At 38.2% G+C, this 16,940-nt stretch overlaps 1 protein-coding gene across 3 annotated transcripts in view; it reads left to right on the top strand.

Annotated features, from left to right (window-relative positions):
- The window catches only part of POU1F1 (POU class 1 homeobox 1), a 143,527-nt gene that overhangs the window by 56,978 nt on the left and 69,609 nt on the right, over positions 1-16,940 (top strand). Inside the window, exon 1 of one of the 3 annotated variants that reach the window (XM_058860266.1) lies at positions 13,064-13,125. The exons of the other annotated variants lie outside the window; for them this stretch is intronic. The gene's annotated coding sequence lies outside the window, so the exon portion shown is untranslated. Of the gene's footprint in view, positions 1-13,063; positions 13,126-16,940 lie in introns of those variants that run through there. 3 annotated transcript variants of the gene reach the window in all.

Here is a 16,940-nt window from a genome sequence, read left to right as displayed (position 1 = left end):
GATCCAAGGTTAGAACTGCTCCAGTTCAGCTCAGCTTCCTAAATTTGAGAAAGCAAAAAAGGACTTCACAGATGATCGTGTTAAACATTTAGTTGCCAAGATTTTGGGAATCCTAATGGTAATCCAGCTCATGAGATTAAAATATTTCCTCCTCTATTAGCACTTCTTACATTCCAATTTTTTTAAAATATTATTACAATTTGGGTCAGCTTTCAGACCTTGCTGATAGTCTATCAGGAGATTTATCTTAGATAATCTCAAATATTTAAGGAAAAACTGTATAAGTAGCAGCAAACAAGGGGAAAGATGGAATGAAAGGTAAAATCAAGCCTCATGCTCCTCTGTTTGAGTCAAAGGATCTGTTTGAATTTTGGGTTGCTTTATGTATTTTGATTCCAGCTGAGCCACTGATGTGCCCATATTCCTAAAAGGGGACCTGTCTCTGGAGAGCAGAGGCACAGACCATGGGGGAATTTGGGCTGAGCATGTTTTATAGCTTCAGAGAAGACTTCCTTGGGAACTGCATTACATTGCTTTGCTTTTTGTAACATCTCAGTGGCTGGTCTCTGTCTGATATAAGAAGAAAATGTTTGGGCCCAAACCCCATGTTTTCTGCTGCTTAATCACACATCCCACACAGGGGAGTGAGGAGAAGGGAGTACAAATGGAATAAGAAAAGTGATGACCTGACAGTTTTATTTTTGATCAGTGTGGTGAACGTGTTGCTCTTGCTCCCATGTCTCCAGCTGGATTTTGCATAGATGGATAACACCAATACTGCTTGAAATCCTGTCTAGTAGGGAAATCTCCCCTTCTGTGTCTGGTGGCAAATGACACAAGAGCAGGCAGAGATTGATTGGGTGTGTACAGAGCACACTGGCTCATCTCATTCTTAACCCAGCTGTAGCTTCTTCTGATAAAGAAAGGATGCCCAAGAGATGATTGAGGAACAAATGTTCCTTTTTCTACTTCTATAAAGATGGTTGTGGATACAGGTTTCCTTTCAGGAGTCCTCAGTGTGTGTTCCCTTTGGATTTGGGAGATACCTTCTGGGTTGTACTTTTTGCATTGTGTGCTGGCTGTTTCTGTTGTCAAGCAAATACTTTTCTGCTATTTTGAGATCACTTTCAGCTGGTAAATATTGCACATGCTTTTACAGAGATCATTTTCTCCCACAGTGGGGGCTATGCTGCTTACCTGGAAATGTTTGTGCTGAAAATGATTTTGTATCAAATCTGCTCCAGCCTGAGTTTGTGCTCATACACATTTAGTATAAACCTGGCTCCAAGTGTTCAAAATATGGCTAAAAAAGAATCAACACACGTGATATCTCTGATAGAAACTAAGTGCACTGATAATCTCTAAAGACCCTTTATTCTGCCCCTTGGCTTATGTCGCCACCCATGGAAATAATTTTAGATGTATGGTGCTCGTTGTGATCAGAGATGGTAAAATCTGGGCATAAATCAGAATTTATTCAGCAGTGTCTGATTTAGCTTTGCACATGAATAAGCTTTGGACTGGTTTATCAAATAAAAATAAATGACAGCATTCAGGAAACTGAAAGACTGAAAGCAGGAATTTACTGTAGGAGAAAGAAATCTGGAAACAAGAGTGGGCAGGATTATTTCATGGGGACTTTATTCTCTTCATCAATGCCAATGTTACCATCCTCATAGCAGTGGAAAAAAAGATTAATTTGGTGTAAGATGTAGCAGAACAACAAACAAGCTTAGGACAAATAAATAGGTGTGTTATGTAAAGGATTACCCAGGGTTCTGTTTCTATTTATGACATCTGGTCTGTGAACTCCAAGTGGTACAGCAGTGAGCTCTGATACATTTAAATTATTCTAGTTTACTTAACATTAACATTTCTGTAGTGACATTTGGGACAGTTCTGCAAGAATAAACATCAGCTTTATACAGTCACATCTCAGGCAGTTGTTGTAAAGATATTATTGTAAAGGTGCTAAGATTTTTATGAAAATGTCATGATTTTAATGGTTTATCATAATTTTCTTTTTCAAAGTATCACATTACTCAATAACCATTTTGAAAACAGTTTTAAAAGAGAATTTCTATGACTCTCTTCACTTTTTCCCCTCCATGCAGTGTTACATTATCAGAATATCCTCTATGGCTGAACCCTTGTTTTGATGTCTAACAGGTCACATTTTCATTTAAAAAATAAAAATGAAACTAAAAAACGGAAATAATAACCTTTTCCATAAATATCTTTGGACTATTTAATGAAAAAAAAATTACTTCTGCCCTGTGAAAAGCAGTCAACTAGTTATCTATTTCCACATTAAAAACTCTATGCCATTCAAAATCAGATGCCATTTTTGTAATCTAAAGGCAAATATATATGAGGTAAAATCTAGAAATCAGTTTGGCCAATATTACAAAGCAAATAATTTAGATAGTATTTCTAAACACACTAAAATTTTGTTTCAGCTATGAACACTTGGTCAAAAGGAAGAAAACTTGAGTAAGACAATGATAGCTTGGAAGCTTTCCTGTCTTTAGGTTGGAAGATAGAGATATCACATGTTATGTTATTAACTTATCTCTGAGAAAGTAATCTTTATAGAATGAAGGCAAAATACAGCTGCCAAAGCTATTGTAAACTTCATTCATCAACAGCTTTTTTGTGTCCTGATTCTAATGCTGCTTATGAGGTGAATTACTCCTCCTTTATTTTCTCTGTTCTGAACTAGAAGTTAAAAAAAGCCACATTCTTATTTAGCAATATCTTTGTAGCTGTTGTCCAAAATTAAAACAGCAAACTCTTGGTAATATTTGCAAGAATGTAGGTGAATGAGCCCATCCTATTTTGAGAGAGGCTTAAGCTGGGATTCCAACATTGCTCTTTTTTTTATTTTATTTTTGGCCTTCTAATAATTATTTCACTTGAAGTGTTTACCAGTTGTTTAAACAGAACTAGGCATAATAGTTGTATAAATATCATGGATCATGTCTTGGATCCTACAGAGCAGCTGTTCATGGCTGTATGAATAATTTACTGCTTAATTACACATATTTCTTTAAACTACTAATTCACACCAGTTTGTTGTAAAGCCTAGAGTGTAATACCACATGACACTGACTCAAAAATCACAGGACTTTCTAATTGGAATTTTTTTTTTCTTTGTTTTTATTGCTGATGTCTTTATTAAGGAAAAGGTAATCCAGGGTTTATTTTTATCTTTCAAGAAGCCAAGACTGACTGTATGACTTGTTTCTATCTTTTGTCTCCAACTGTCACCTACTGAAAAATATTGTAACCCCAGCAAAATAAGCTGAAAGCGAACTTCTGGCAGCTATAGTGCAATCTTCTCTTCCCTTCAGTTGTAATTTATCCATCTGGAACTATTCTATCAATGTAAAGTTAAGAAATAGAACTGTCTGGATAACAATGGGAAAAATTCTATTTTAATCACTGCCAGCCCTAGTTTAAATCAAGTGAACAGTGTGCAATATTTTTCTTATCCCCTAACACATACAGATAGATTTTAATCCATTGATGGACATATTCTGAGGCATTCCTACAGCTAGGTTGTTTTCTCAGACTTCCACTACCTTCTTCCCACTCCCTTCCCCTTCCACCTAGTTTGACAAGGGAAAACTTTCTAAACCTTTCCAAAGAAGATCCAAAGAATCAAATTATGTGTTAGTTAAGAGTAGGTAGTTGTCATGTTACTCTGGCACATAATATTAAAACATGGAGGATTTTTCTGAAATGGGAAAAATTTGTTTGCATGGAGATTTGTTGAGCTGAAAAGAGATTTGTTCATGTCTATTATTACATGACTATTTGTGCCAAGAAAATGATTGTGAAGGAGTTGTTTCCCATGAAGAATACAAAAGCCTGAGAAATCATCTGTGCATGTAACTTTATTCCCAGTGGTCCATTTGCATCTCAGTGACATCAGTGTGTGGGAAAAAGCACTAGTCTGTACTCTTACAGAAAATTTCCCAGAAGAAAAGCAAAATGAGGAAAGATGTCTGCAGTACTCTCAGTGCCACAGAATGGTCCTGTCCCCTTCTTGCTGTGATGCTCCCATCCAAAATGAGGGGATGTGTTGCATTAGGACGTGTATTATGTGCACATTTGTTGGTGATGCCATTATTTATAAGAGAGCTAGTTCACAAAATTGGTGGTGGTTTCTTGGGTTTTGGCTGGGAAATTATGGTCTTGAAATGAGATACAAAGCAGCTTTATTTGCTGTTTGAAGTAGAAATAGCAGGGTTATTTCCTTGCTGAATCTTTCCCAGGTGCTCAGGTTTGAGGCTCAACGCCCAAGGGTTTTTTCATGGCTGTGCCAACCGGTAATTCCTCCAGTTAATTAGTGAATAATACAGCTCCTACAGGTGCAAGAGAGAATTAGTAGAGTTGTCACATTAACAAATAAGAAAATGTCATGGGTTTTGGACTATGTGTGTGTACCTCTTCCCACTTTGTCTCCTCCTACTCCTGGCCTGGAGTTGTGACAGATCTTGCCTGAGGGGTGTAGCAACAGTCCCTACAGAACTGCTCCACGAGCACATTTAGCTTTCCATAATGAATATCACAAGCCCTTTCCAGATCCTTCTTTTCCTTTCTGACCCTCTCACATGCTGTTTTGTTTCCACAGGGCAGGTATTTTGGAGCTTTTATGTGTTTCAACCAGGGAGGGAAAAAAACTCCCACCCTGGAATTCATAATGCTTCATAAGCACTGGATCAGCTCTGCAACATCTTACTTATTCAAGTTTTAGGTGCATTGTACCTAGTTATTTAAAGAATGGTGAATTAAAAGCCATGGGTTTTGTTTTGACTGGAAGTTTCAGTATTTCAAAACTAACTATTCTCATATTTGAATTAAAATTTTGACCTTTACCAGGTGGAAATAGAAATTATTTTCTTCCTGATGAAAAACCAGCAAACTCTGGTTTGCTGAATTCAAATTAGAATGCTTTAGGTGTGGTTTTATTTGATCTTTGCCTGCAAATCCTAATACTTCATGTACACTGTATATAGGGCATACCCATTATCTATTGTTTTATTCTGCCTTATTTTATATGATTACCTAGATTAAATTTCCACTGGTGCACTTTGGTGTCTGTTTATCCACACACATTGCAAGCAATTTAATGGGGTACTATGTAAGAGTGACCATTTTGTAGAAAATTACTATTTTTGTGGAGTTTCTGTCTGCCCTGGGAAGACACAGTGGAAAATGGGAAAAGATGCGAACCCCACAATTATTTCTTATAGCCCAAATATTTTTAAGACACAAATTCAGCTTAATATATATTAAGTCATGGAATGCTGATGTCACCAAATGTCTGATTTGTCACTAAGTTCTTTTTTATGTAATTTTACCTGAATTTTAATCCATACCTTTCTCCCTGGCTCTTTTAGATAAACCCAGACTCTTACTAATGTATAATTTAAGAACTGCACTTTCCATCTGCTGTAGGAGATGGCAATGTTCATATTGATTATACATTGAGCAATATAAACAGGGTAAGTCTTACAAAGCTCTTTAAATAAGTGGTGTTCTCAAAAGTGATCATGGTATGATATGATAATATATACAGTAAAATAGAAAAAAAAGTATGGCATAATTTAAGCTGAAGGAATGAACTTTGAATTTAAGAACCAATGTACTGGAAAAGGCATTTCTGTGGTAAGACTGCTTCAAATTTTTATTTTATGTTTTTATCCTTCAATCTTGCTGGCTACTCCTGACATCCATGAGCATTCACTGAATTTGTTATTAGTTCTTCTTTGATTTAGTATGATTCAAAAGTTTTCTAAATAGCTGCTTTACTACATCTTGCAAAAAGAATTGAAAAATTGTTGTGATGGTCTTCATGGTTTATAACATATTGGTGGAATTTCTTAATACATTCTGATTATTTGGGCTCACTCAAAAGGTTGTTTCTGTAAAAAAGTTCTTGTGGAGAAGTTATTTTTTTTCAAGGATACTGTTGTGATTTCCGTGAAATTCAGTAGACAGGTATTTTGGAAGAGAGTATTTTAGTTCAAGGAATTAAAGTTTACAAGTTTAGATATTTTTAGTCACACTAAATGGGCTGAAAGCTCTGCACTTTTAATATATTCACATGGTGTCCAGGTAAGGAGTTAGTTTTTTATTAAAAAGCTGGAGAAACAGCAGTGTGTGGTAGTAATGAGGAAAAGACATCAAAGTCATGTACAAAAATACATAAGTACAAAAATAAGGGAAATGTGACAGCTTCAAGGAGCTTGTGCAGCTGTAAGACCAGAGGCTGTGAGGTGCTGCGTGGGATAAATACAGCACAGAGGTAAAAGTTGTTATAAAAGCTGTTGGCTGTGCTGGCAAACATTGTCAGAGGGAGATAATAAAGGTTAGTTCTGTGGGATGTGATTTCTGTTTCCTAAACAACAAGGTAAATAACTCTTGGAAAGCAGCAATGCTGAGCATTCAGTGACCACCACTGTGCAGCTTTGGCACTTGGATCACGAGGAGCCAGCACGTGAAATAATCCACTGTGTTTGCAGGGGGACAAACATTTTTCAAGTGTGAAGCTCAGGTTGCAATATTAGTAATGTTTTCATTCTTCCCCTAATGGGTAGTGAGTAACAAATTCAACTTCCTTGCAAGGAAGCTCCCATCTTCTCAGCCTCAAGAACTTGCTATGAGTTTAACCTGGTATTTTATTCTTAAAATATGAGATTCAACATTTCCTAGTGTCTCACAGGCAAATTGACACATAGATTGTCCACTGTGTGTCTCCTGAGTAGAAACATCAGACAAATGTCATTGGCCTAAATCTGGGGAAAATTTACCTGACAGATTTTGCTGTATGTGGCAGCCTAGCTGTGGATTATCTGAAGAATGGTTCTTGAACTGCCTTGGAGTGCTCTTATTCCTTCTTTCCATTAAAAAATGTCAGTTTAAAGCGAGTTAGCCGGAATGTTGTTTAATTTTTGCCAGGAAAACACAGCTCATTGTGATGTGACTGATCAGAGGCATGATGCTATTGCAGTTATTTAGTAAATAAGATTTAATTCTGTAAGATTTAATTTCTGTAATATGTTGCTATGTGACTATTTTGCAGATGTCTTAAAATCAGGATATGGTCTGACAGGTAGCCTATCTGCTGGCATAATTTTTAAAGAATTGCAGTGTCTGTAGGCCAAGATTAGACCAGCTAAACATGTGATGACATTCTGACAGGGAGAAAATTGAAGTTTGGGAGTGCATCACAATGTGTGAAAGGCTGGTTGAGGCGTAGGTGGGCTGTGGTGATGCTGGGGATTGAGGGCAGCAGTTCACACTCGGTACTTTTCACCCAGTCACCCTGGGCTGGCTGCTTCTAAGGTTGGCTGTGTTTTCCTGGGTATTTGAGGGGGTTTTAAAGTGATTCTGGTGTATCTGCCAACAGCTGAGCAGTGCCTGGCTGAGGACTGTGCAGGCCATGTGGGGCTGGGCTCTCTTCTGCCCTGCAGGATGTTCAGGAGCAAATCCAGGTGGAAAGGTCAGTGAGAAAGGAGGATGTGAATGGAGGGAAAGGGGTGATGGAGCAGAGGAAGGAGGAAGTGAGAAGAATCTGGGTTAAAGGGTGCAGAGGCAGCACAGTAACCACTCAATAATCCCCTGCAGTGCACGAAGGTTCAGAGATGTGCAAGCATGATGTGCTCAGGGAGGAGCAGAGAGTGTGACTGACCACAGCTGGTCCAGAAAAAAAAAACCCAAACCACCAAAAGTGTCAAAAACCCACCCCAAACCAAAACCCCCAAAACTCCAAACGAAGCAACCAACCAGTAAAAATATCCAACCCAACCCAACCTACACTGAACTTAACCCAAAAGAAGGAGCAGCAGAAGGTGTCTTTTATTTTAGATGAACCAGCTGCATCCTTTGAGTGGCTCAACTGATTGTGCAAATGTTTTTGCCCAAGTTAATTGAAAGATCCACCCAGACCAGCATGGAGGCAGTCTATACTTGGCTCAGCTCAATAACAGTGAACGAAAACTAAGTGGCAAAGAAAGGAAGTCCAGTGTCACAATGATACAAAGGCTGGTAATGACAATTGGTTTATATTGATTTTTATTGGTTGAACTGTATGGTGCAATTTTCGCTGTGCTTTTATTGTGGTTACAGCAGGTTGATGTATTACACCAAATCAAAATGTAACATTAAATATCTACAAATTGGTACATTTGGGGTTCAGACTTAAACCCTCCTTGTGTAGAAAGTTTTAAAAGAACCCAGTCAGAGTACTGGGCTTGGGCAGACATGGAGGCTGTTTTGTACTCAAAGGAAGATAAATGCTACTCAGCTTTTCTCTAACTGTGTTTTCCTATAAATCACTGGTGCTTTTCTGGGGATTGTCAGCTCATTGATCATATTTGCTCCATTTGCTTTTATGATACCTTAAATTACATTGATTTTTACTTATTTCTCATTTAGATCAAATCAAAAACCTTTAATATGTTTACAGAGAGGCTTTCTGAAATCTGGTGCTGATCTGATGGGTGAGGCTACAGGTTAATCCTCCTCCTAAACACACTAAGCATTAGTGAAATATCAATGAAAATAAAATTAATCTTACAAAGTCTGGCCAATTTTTAACCAATTCTGAAACCTTTTATAAGTGAAGGAATAGTGTTTCTTTTAAAATTCATTAAGAAGAGCAAATAAGTGTTTATTTTATACCTGACTCTTCTTTTATTCGGCATCTTGCTTTCCCTAGAAGCTTCCCATATTTTTCGTCTTCATTTGGAATATAAATCATACAGTAAACAAAAGGGATTTTTTTTTTCCCCCAGCTGCTGTGAAGGTCTCAAATAGTCATAAAAGTCAATTTATCAGTGCAGTGATGCAGGACAGTGACAGATAGCAGCCAGCTGAAACCCTCAGTTCTGGCTTTTTTACTGTGGAAGGGGCTAGTTCCAAAGAGGATAGAGACAGCCACCAAGCCTCTAAATCCTCATGTCTGGGAAAGGAACAGTGTCATGAAGAGGAAGAATAAGAAATATATTTTCCACTTGTACCATCATTTTAGACAGGCCTGCTTTTTCAGTGGAACTGGAGAAGTGCTATGGAGAGAGAGAGAGAGATTAAATTCTCGGGGATGGTTATCAGAAACTGTGAGCTCAGATCACATATGACTGGCATAACTTGATGGCACAGCTGAGCTCTGAGTGTGATTGACACACAGTTTGAGATAAATGCTGAAATATTTGTTTCTGAAATGCAATATGAAAATTCATTCCTAGCAAACAGATCTGGATACATGTGCAGTTAAAGTCTAAGTTAAGTGATCTCTGGCAGGAGTGAAACAATTATGGTTTACACTTCAATGAAATTTGGGTGCTATCACCTACTCCTGTTTAGGGAAGGGTGTTTAAAAAATGCAGGGTTGAGGCAGAGAGGAATCCAACTTATTTACCTATAGGTTTGGGATAGTGCAATGATAGAGGTTGTTTTAAGACTGTGTATACATTTTTATCAATTTGTATACTTAAAAATAATTGGGAATATATGAAGTGCTGGCTCCTTTTAAGGCTGTGTCACACCTCAAATGAACAATAAATTTCATCAAAGAAGATTGATTTAAATATAAATTAATATATAAAAATGAGCCTATATACAAAAGCCAATGCCCATTTTATCTTTGCCATGAAGGCTTTAGGCTCTCACACAGTTGCCATTGAAGGTCCTGAGATAAATCTTAAACTTGCCAACAGACTGTGCCACTATGTGGGATGGCTTATGCACTTGACTTTATCCTGGCCATGAAAATGCTGAGGAATATATTTCCTTCTGCCACTGCCAGGTGAAAAGGGCTCTGTGTAAAGATAAGGCTTCCCTGACCATTGTGGTTACTATTTCCTGCTAGCTGATGTTTATCCTCCAGGCTCTGATTCCAAGGTGTGAGTCCTTCAGGCCAGGCTTATGATACTGTAAGTTTTTAGTTTGATGATAAAGGAGAAAGGAGGGATTTTTCCTTTTTTTTTTTCCTTTGTGTCCAGGAAGCACTAAGTCAGTCTGATCGTGACAAAATAATGAAAATGATGTTTGTACAAACGAATCTGTTTTCAGATAAATGGAAGCCAAAGTGTATCCAATAACTTCAGATGGTGGGCCTGCATCACTGGAAATAATTGCTTTTCTGTTTCTCTGTATGATGGAGGAGCAGCTGCATTGAAGTGCTGGGGAGCTGTTTGAAAAGCAGCATATGCTCTGGAATTTATATCTTCTTTAAGCAACTGGTTGTGCAAGATGGTTTGCTGTTTGGCCTGTCTCGTTTTCATGACAGCAATGTGTGTTGAGGTTTTGATTAGCTGTGTTCTGAATGTGCTCTCAGAGTGCAGTTTTTTGTGCTCTTTACATTTACATGGGCTCAGGAGGAATTGCTTTCTAAAGATGTTCTCCCTGCAGCTCATACAGAACATCAGTGTGTGAAAACTGGTGAGACTTGGCCACCTCTGTGCCACCAGAGACGAGTTGGTCATTTTCTCATGCTTGTATGATGAAATTTAGCTTTTAATAAAAGCTTTTTTGGAACCAAATAAGAGCATGTAAATAACCCTGACAGCAATTATTAGTGGTGTTAGTTTGCCTTGAGTAGCTTTGCCCTGTGAACCAGACCCCTACATTACACACAGGATTTTTTTTCTGTCAGAATGGGCTTTTTCATCTTGAGCCATATCAGGGGAAATTTGACAACATGCACGTTGCCATATTAATTCTTGTAGAAAAATCAATGACAGCATAGGCTAAATTTAATCTATTAAGTTTCTAATTTGTTAAGCATATGAGCTGCACTTTTCATCAGATGATCTTTTTCTTCTCTTTTTAAGAAACTTAATTTCCTTTTGTGGCACTCCCTGTAGCAGGTAATATGTCAAAGGACTGTCCTCTTGATCCTTTTTGTATTTCCTTCACAAGATGAATAGTGGTTGTTGTCTGTGAACAATTTTGAATAGAGTAGCCTGATTATGACAATTGAATTTCCTGTAATACTAAAGATGTCATTAAAGGCCCAAGGGACTGCTCCAAAACGTGCAGGGGTATTTGCAGCTCAGAAAAATATCCCCACTCCCAGAGAGCTACCCAGTCTCTGCCAGCAGCAGTGTAATTAATGACACTCCTGATTGTCCACATGTATGATGTGTCTTGTGGGATCAGCAGAAATCGGAGCTCCTTGATTGCTGAAGAGACAAGAAATAATTTAGGATTTAATTGCTTCTTGGCAGTTTCAAGTGGCAAAAATAATAAACATTAGGACTTAGAATGTGTTTAGCCTGGAGACCTTAATGAATAATGTTGTTATTATGAATTTTTTTTGGTTAAACTTCATTTCATCATGTTCTTGAGACTGTTTTTTTTACTGATTAACTGGTAAGGAATGAGTTCAGAAAGTGAGAAATCTTCAAAATATGCTTGAAATTATAATGATGTACCTTTGAGGATTTGTTGAAGTCAATGCAAGGATATGACAGAGTGTCATCTTTTATTTGCATAATGGTGATTTTATTAAAAAAAAAAAGTAGTATTTCTGGCTAATTAGAAGTATGAACATAAAGTAAATCCATGAAGGATGTAATTTGATTGGTACTGTTGAAATTAAAAACGCTTTCCTTTTGTGGAACAAATGGGATATTTGGTATTTTTGGATAGTGTGGGACTTCAACTGAATTACTTTCAAGACCTGCTTCACATAATGATCAGCCACCTGCTTTCAAGTTACAGCAGTAAATTTTTTGTCATATTTTTGAAATACACTCTAAAAGGGTGAAAAAGGATGGAATAGAGAACTGGTTGTCTTAAACACCCTATCGCCTCCTCGTTGATCAAACTGCCAAAACCATTATTTCAGCCATTGGAAACTGGGATTATAATGTTTGAAATGTGACCTGAAGTGTACAGCAAAGGGGGGTTTTGAGATCTAAGTTGAGCTGTCTTACTGAGGTATTGGAAAGATTTTATCACTCGAACTGGGAATAGAGCTGAAACCTGTTCATGTAGGGGTAGGCTCAAAATGAGAGGGTCTCTGTCTCTTTATTGGACTTTTAGATTTGGGTTCTTTTTCCCTTTGAACTGAAGATTGATGAGAGGGAGGCGGTTTTTTCTCTCGTTAGGTCTCGGTTGTTTATTTTTTCTTATCAGCATTACAAGGTACAAGGAGCTATGTGCACTATGATAGAAAATGGGTAAAATGGCTAACAAAGATCTTCTTCAAGGTATTTTATATGTCCATTTACCCAATTAACAGATGCCAACTAAGCTATTTTTCTTAGTGACCCAATGACCCAACACCTGTGTGCTGCACTGTGACATTTTCTACCCAATCACCTACTACTACCCAAACACCCCTAGGAGAAGAACATGAAGAAGAAAGAAGAAGGACAAGAGACAACACCCTAAATCCTCCATCTTGTCTCCTGTTTTCTAAACTACTTTTTCACCCAGTGATTTAAGAAACTTTCTAATCTACACATTTACACATTTCCTATCTAACTTTAACATTTGTTTTCATGTATCACCATGAAAACATGCACATGAATTTCATATTATATGAAATTCAGTGTTTCTTTGAATCCTGGAACTAAATATTAAAAGCAAGGGCACACAGTCTGTATCTCAGATTCCATCAGGTCTCCAAAAGTGCTGTGGGAAATATCTGTCAGGACTCTGTTTCCTAATGATTCACAAGGAACAGTTAATGCCCAGCTACTCTAACTTTTCACTCTTTGCAGTCCTTTGAAGTGATCCCTTCTCTGATTTAGTGTGTGTGAGTGCCAGGAGAGAGCTACACCTTCCCAAATTGTCCCTGACTCAGAGCAGAGTCTGATTCTGGGGGAATTGAGCAGTGGTGTGAACAATCAGCAGGTCCTGAGCAGGTTTTGTTCAGGTGGCTGCTTCTCTTCCTCATCATTAGGTCCCCATTTTGACTTGCTGACACTTAGTTCCTAGTTTCAAACTAGGATAGCACTTTATCAATACAGATGGAATAGATTCTATTCTGTGTACTCTACAGCCTGTTCCATTTGGTGTCTGAGAGAGCAGTCTGTAGGATAAAGGCACAACACAGGGTCTGTGGCAAGCAGAGCACGTAGCTGAAGTAGCTGGGACAAGAAGGTAACAGTTAAATCTCCTTCTCTAAAAGGCTTAACATAATGAAGTTTGCTGCATCTTCTGAGAGTCTGTTTTGACTTACAGAACAGAAAGACTTTTTTCAAAGAGACTTTGGAACAAAGTTATTTTGGGTCTTGAGCTTCAAAATCTGAAGTGCAGAGTACTGCCTCGGAATTTGGTGGCATTTTGTGGGTAAAACAGAGATTGTACTGTTAGATTTCATGAGAAGTTGTCGTTTTGCTGCTTAAGTGTGATTAGATTGGAAGATTAGAGAGCGTTCATCTCTTTTTGGGGTTGGGCGCTGCTGTGTGTGTTTAATGTGCTCTGTGACATCTCACAGTGTGAGATAAAGGATGTAATTTGTGTAAGATAAAGGCCTTCTGCTCTCCATGACTATTTAAATCTGAAGATAATGTGAGTCATGGAATAAATGAACAGTGAGAGAAAGATAGACAGCAAAACAGGAAGGAGCAAACTCTAGGAGCTTTCTGTGTTCCCTTTATCAGCATAACAGGACCTTGCAGGGCCATGCATGATCACAGGGTTGAGATAAGGAAGCAAAGGGAGTCAAGGAACTCAAGTGCTGGGATGTAGGACTGAGCCTGTCCTCCACTGACATCTTCAGGAGCCTGCTTGCCTTGATGATGGTACCTTGATACCTTGCCAGCCTCGAGGATTAATAACTGTGGGCTACTGTGTGTAGCCCACAGGTTTGCTGAATGTAACTTTGGTTGTACTGGTTTGTTCTGGAGTTGTAAGCATCAGAAAGAACAAATTTTCTGGTTCTGTGTATCATAGTTGTCTTTTGTTGTTTTGAGAGAAGGGTCTTGGAGAAGTGGATATTGCTGTGTTTCTGAGCTGTAACCAACAGGAGGTGTCCTAAGGGCACTAATTGTTTCTTCATAAAAGATCAGGAGCAGTGAGCAGCTGGGGAGGGGTGTGAGCAACATCCACATGTGGAACACGTCTGCATCTCGTCCAGGGAAAATGCTGGGACCTTGTGCCAAGCTTAAATGCATGCAGACCTTGGGAACGGCAATGGGACTTCTTTGAAATTTCTGTTTCTACTGACACAGGGTATTCTCTATCACAGCCTTTCACTGCAGCCACTTCTGCCTTATTTCATAGTGTCTAAAGCCCTAGACTATGAAAGGTCTGCTACTCTCCTTTCCTTGGCATATAAATAGGATATTTAATATCATGTTTGATCAGGTCAGCTGACAGCAGCACACAAGAGCTGGCTGTTCTAAATATGGGGATCTTCTTGCACTGAGAACAAAGCAGTAGTTGTGTTTAGCTGGAGAGTAATAATTATACCATATTTTAAAGCCAACCAAAATTACAGTGCATTCTCAGACTATTTTTTTTTTTGTTTTAATATCATATTTTTACTCAGTATTAGTCCTTATGTTAACTTTGTATCTTGTGTGAAACTCTCTGCTACAGGTCCAAATGCAGCAGTAGGATCTGCAGATGGGATTCTCTCTGCAGGTAGCAAGTGCTTCAGCCTCTAAAGGCAAAATTCTGTTTCATGCATGTTAGTTTGACTTTGAAAATGGGTTAATACAAGTTTTACTATGGGTTTCAATTTAAAACACAAACCTGTGGGCAGGATCCATCCATGTTGGCAGAATAGAATTGTTTTTAGCCAGGAGCATGAGGAAGGAGCACGTGGCTGAAGTTCTGGGAAAGCATTACAGAAAGCTCTAATTCAATAGGCACCTCGTGGATTCTAGGTCATTTTAGGGTGAACGAAGGATGTCACTTGCCTGTGTTATGCTTACAGAGAAACCATTTTTCCAAGGAGCTGTAAAACTGAGGTTTATCACCTATGATTTATTGTATCTATTTTAACACTGTCCAAGAAGTAAGATTTTACTTTAATATAGCATATTTGTGGTTTGAACAGCTGTTTTCTGCCTATCTATATTTCCTCTTTGAAAACATTTTACCTAGTTTTATTTCTTGAGCTGGAAGTTTGTTGTAATAATGTTGATATTGACTTGCAATAAGTCAGTTATTTCATTAATTTGTACCTCATTGCAATCAAAGCCCTTCTCAGAATAGAAGTTAATTTATCTCCATCCTACCCTGAATAATAAATAGCCCACAAGATAAGCACAAGGAACAAAAGCTGCAGAAAAAGTAAATAATCTTGGAATAATTTTAGTTAGTCTCCAGGATTAATTTAATTTTTTAATTAATTTGTTTTTTAGTAGTTTTTCTATTAAACTGAGGTTCATTTCTTTTGCTGTGTCTGATTTTTATACACATGTCAGTGGTGGATTTTTTTCTTGGCAGGAAGGCTCACTCCTTAAAAAACTGAGAACCCAAAATTCTGAGTTTTGGTTGGGTTTTGGTTTTGGGGACAGACTCTAATAGTGATATAATTATTCTGAAGTCAATAGAAATGAAGTGAGAGATGTATTAATTTTGGAGTTTCTTGGGTCATGCAGGTATAAAAAATTACGTACTTAGGACAATAATGTATTTGGTCTCACAGTGAAACGCTACAGTGTAACTTCTGTCTTTTAAAATTGCTTTTGATATCTGGGGTAGTTTGATACCATCTTGAGAAACAACTTCTGATGAAGGCTCAAAAGTTTTCTGTGTAACCAGCAAATACAAAAGGTCTACAAAAATGAACTTTTTAAAGCCCAGCAAGAAAGAAATGAGAGCATTGAGAGGATGACCTTGTGAAAGGCACAACAAACCAAAGTGTTAATGGGAAAAAACTTAGATATAGCTGCTGTAGGACTAAGGTTCCTTCCTCATTTTCATCTTGTAAAACTTATTTAGCAGGTATTACTTCTCAGGATCTCATTTTTATTTGATGTATGAAGACTCCCCTCACATTTATCTTTAGATTATTTGATTGCTGTTTGAACTCATGCTCTGTGGGAATAATCCCAGCAAAGGTACTATAACTCTGCTCAGGTTTTGGGCTGCTGCTGCTGAGCCTGGCTTTGCAAGTGATTTTACAAAGTTGTCATTTCTCTAGGGGATTCTTAATCTGAAAACAAAACATTGCTTGCGTTCCGTTCTCATTAACTTCCAAGCTACCACCTGCTTTGCCTTGAATTAGTAATGTAATTGCAGGCAGATAATGTCTTTATTATAGCAGGAGGTGATGGAGGATGGCTCGTGGCATGGCTGTGCTCTCGCAGTAATGAGGGGAGCAGGGCTGTGCAGTGGGAAATGCAGTTGTTAGTGCTCAGACAGTGTCAGTGCTCTGCCTCTGTCACCAAGGACAAACCTGAGCACCAGAAACGAGGAAACAGCCTCCAAATGAGAGTCTTTGGGGAGGTACTCCTTTTGTTGGGATTCTCTGGGGATTTTTAACACACTAGCTTGTACCAGAGCTTCTCCTGTCAACCCCCTGCACGGGGTCTGCAGACATTGTTTGACTGGTCACTTCATGAAACTTGAATCATGTTTGCATTTCTTTTGGGACTAGTGCAGATAAACTAGAAAGAATAAAAACAGCAGACAGAAATAAATGTTTAAAGGCAATATTGCTCATACATAGGCCTTACAATTAGGAAAACTGCCTGCAAACAGAGAATTTAATGAGGCCTTCTTGACAGCAATTCTTTTGCATTATTTGTATTTATTTCTTTTCTCTATCATGATGCTCTGTTTTCTGCTGGGAGAGGCAGGGATGTGTTTTAGAATGTTCAGGTAAATATCTGTTGGAATGAGCCCTCTGTGCTTCTGTTGTTGCCAGGTAAGCAGCAAACCAACAAAGCAAAGCAGGAGCAGAGCATGTTCACACATCTTTGGTGCCCCTATGCTCCCTTGTGCTCCTGCTCCTGGAC

The sequence above is a fragment of the Poecile atricapillus genome, chromosome 1, assembly GCF_030490865.1.
Source record: "Poecile atricapillus isolate bPoeAtr1 chromosome 1, bPoeAtr1.hap1, whole genome shotgun sequence".
Classification (NCBI taxonomy): domain Eukaryota; kingdom Metazoa; phylum Chordata; class Aves; order Passeriformes; family Paridae; genus Poecile; species Poecile atricapillus.
This window is presented reverse-complemented; position numbering and strand designations above follow the sequence as displayed.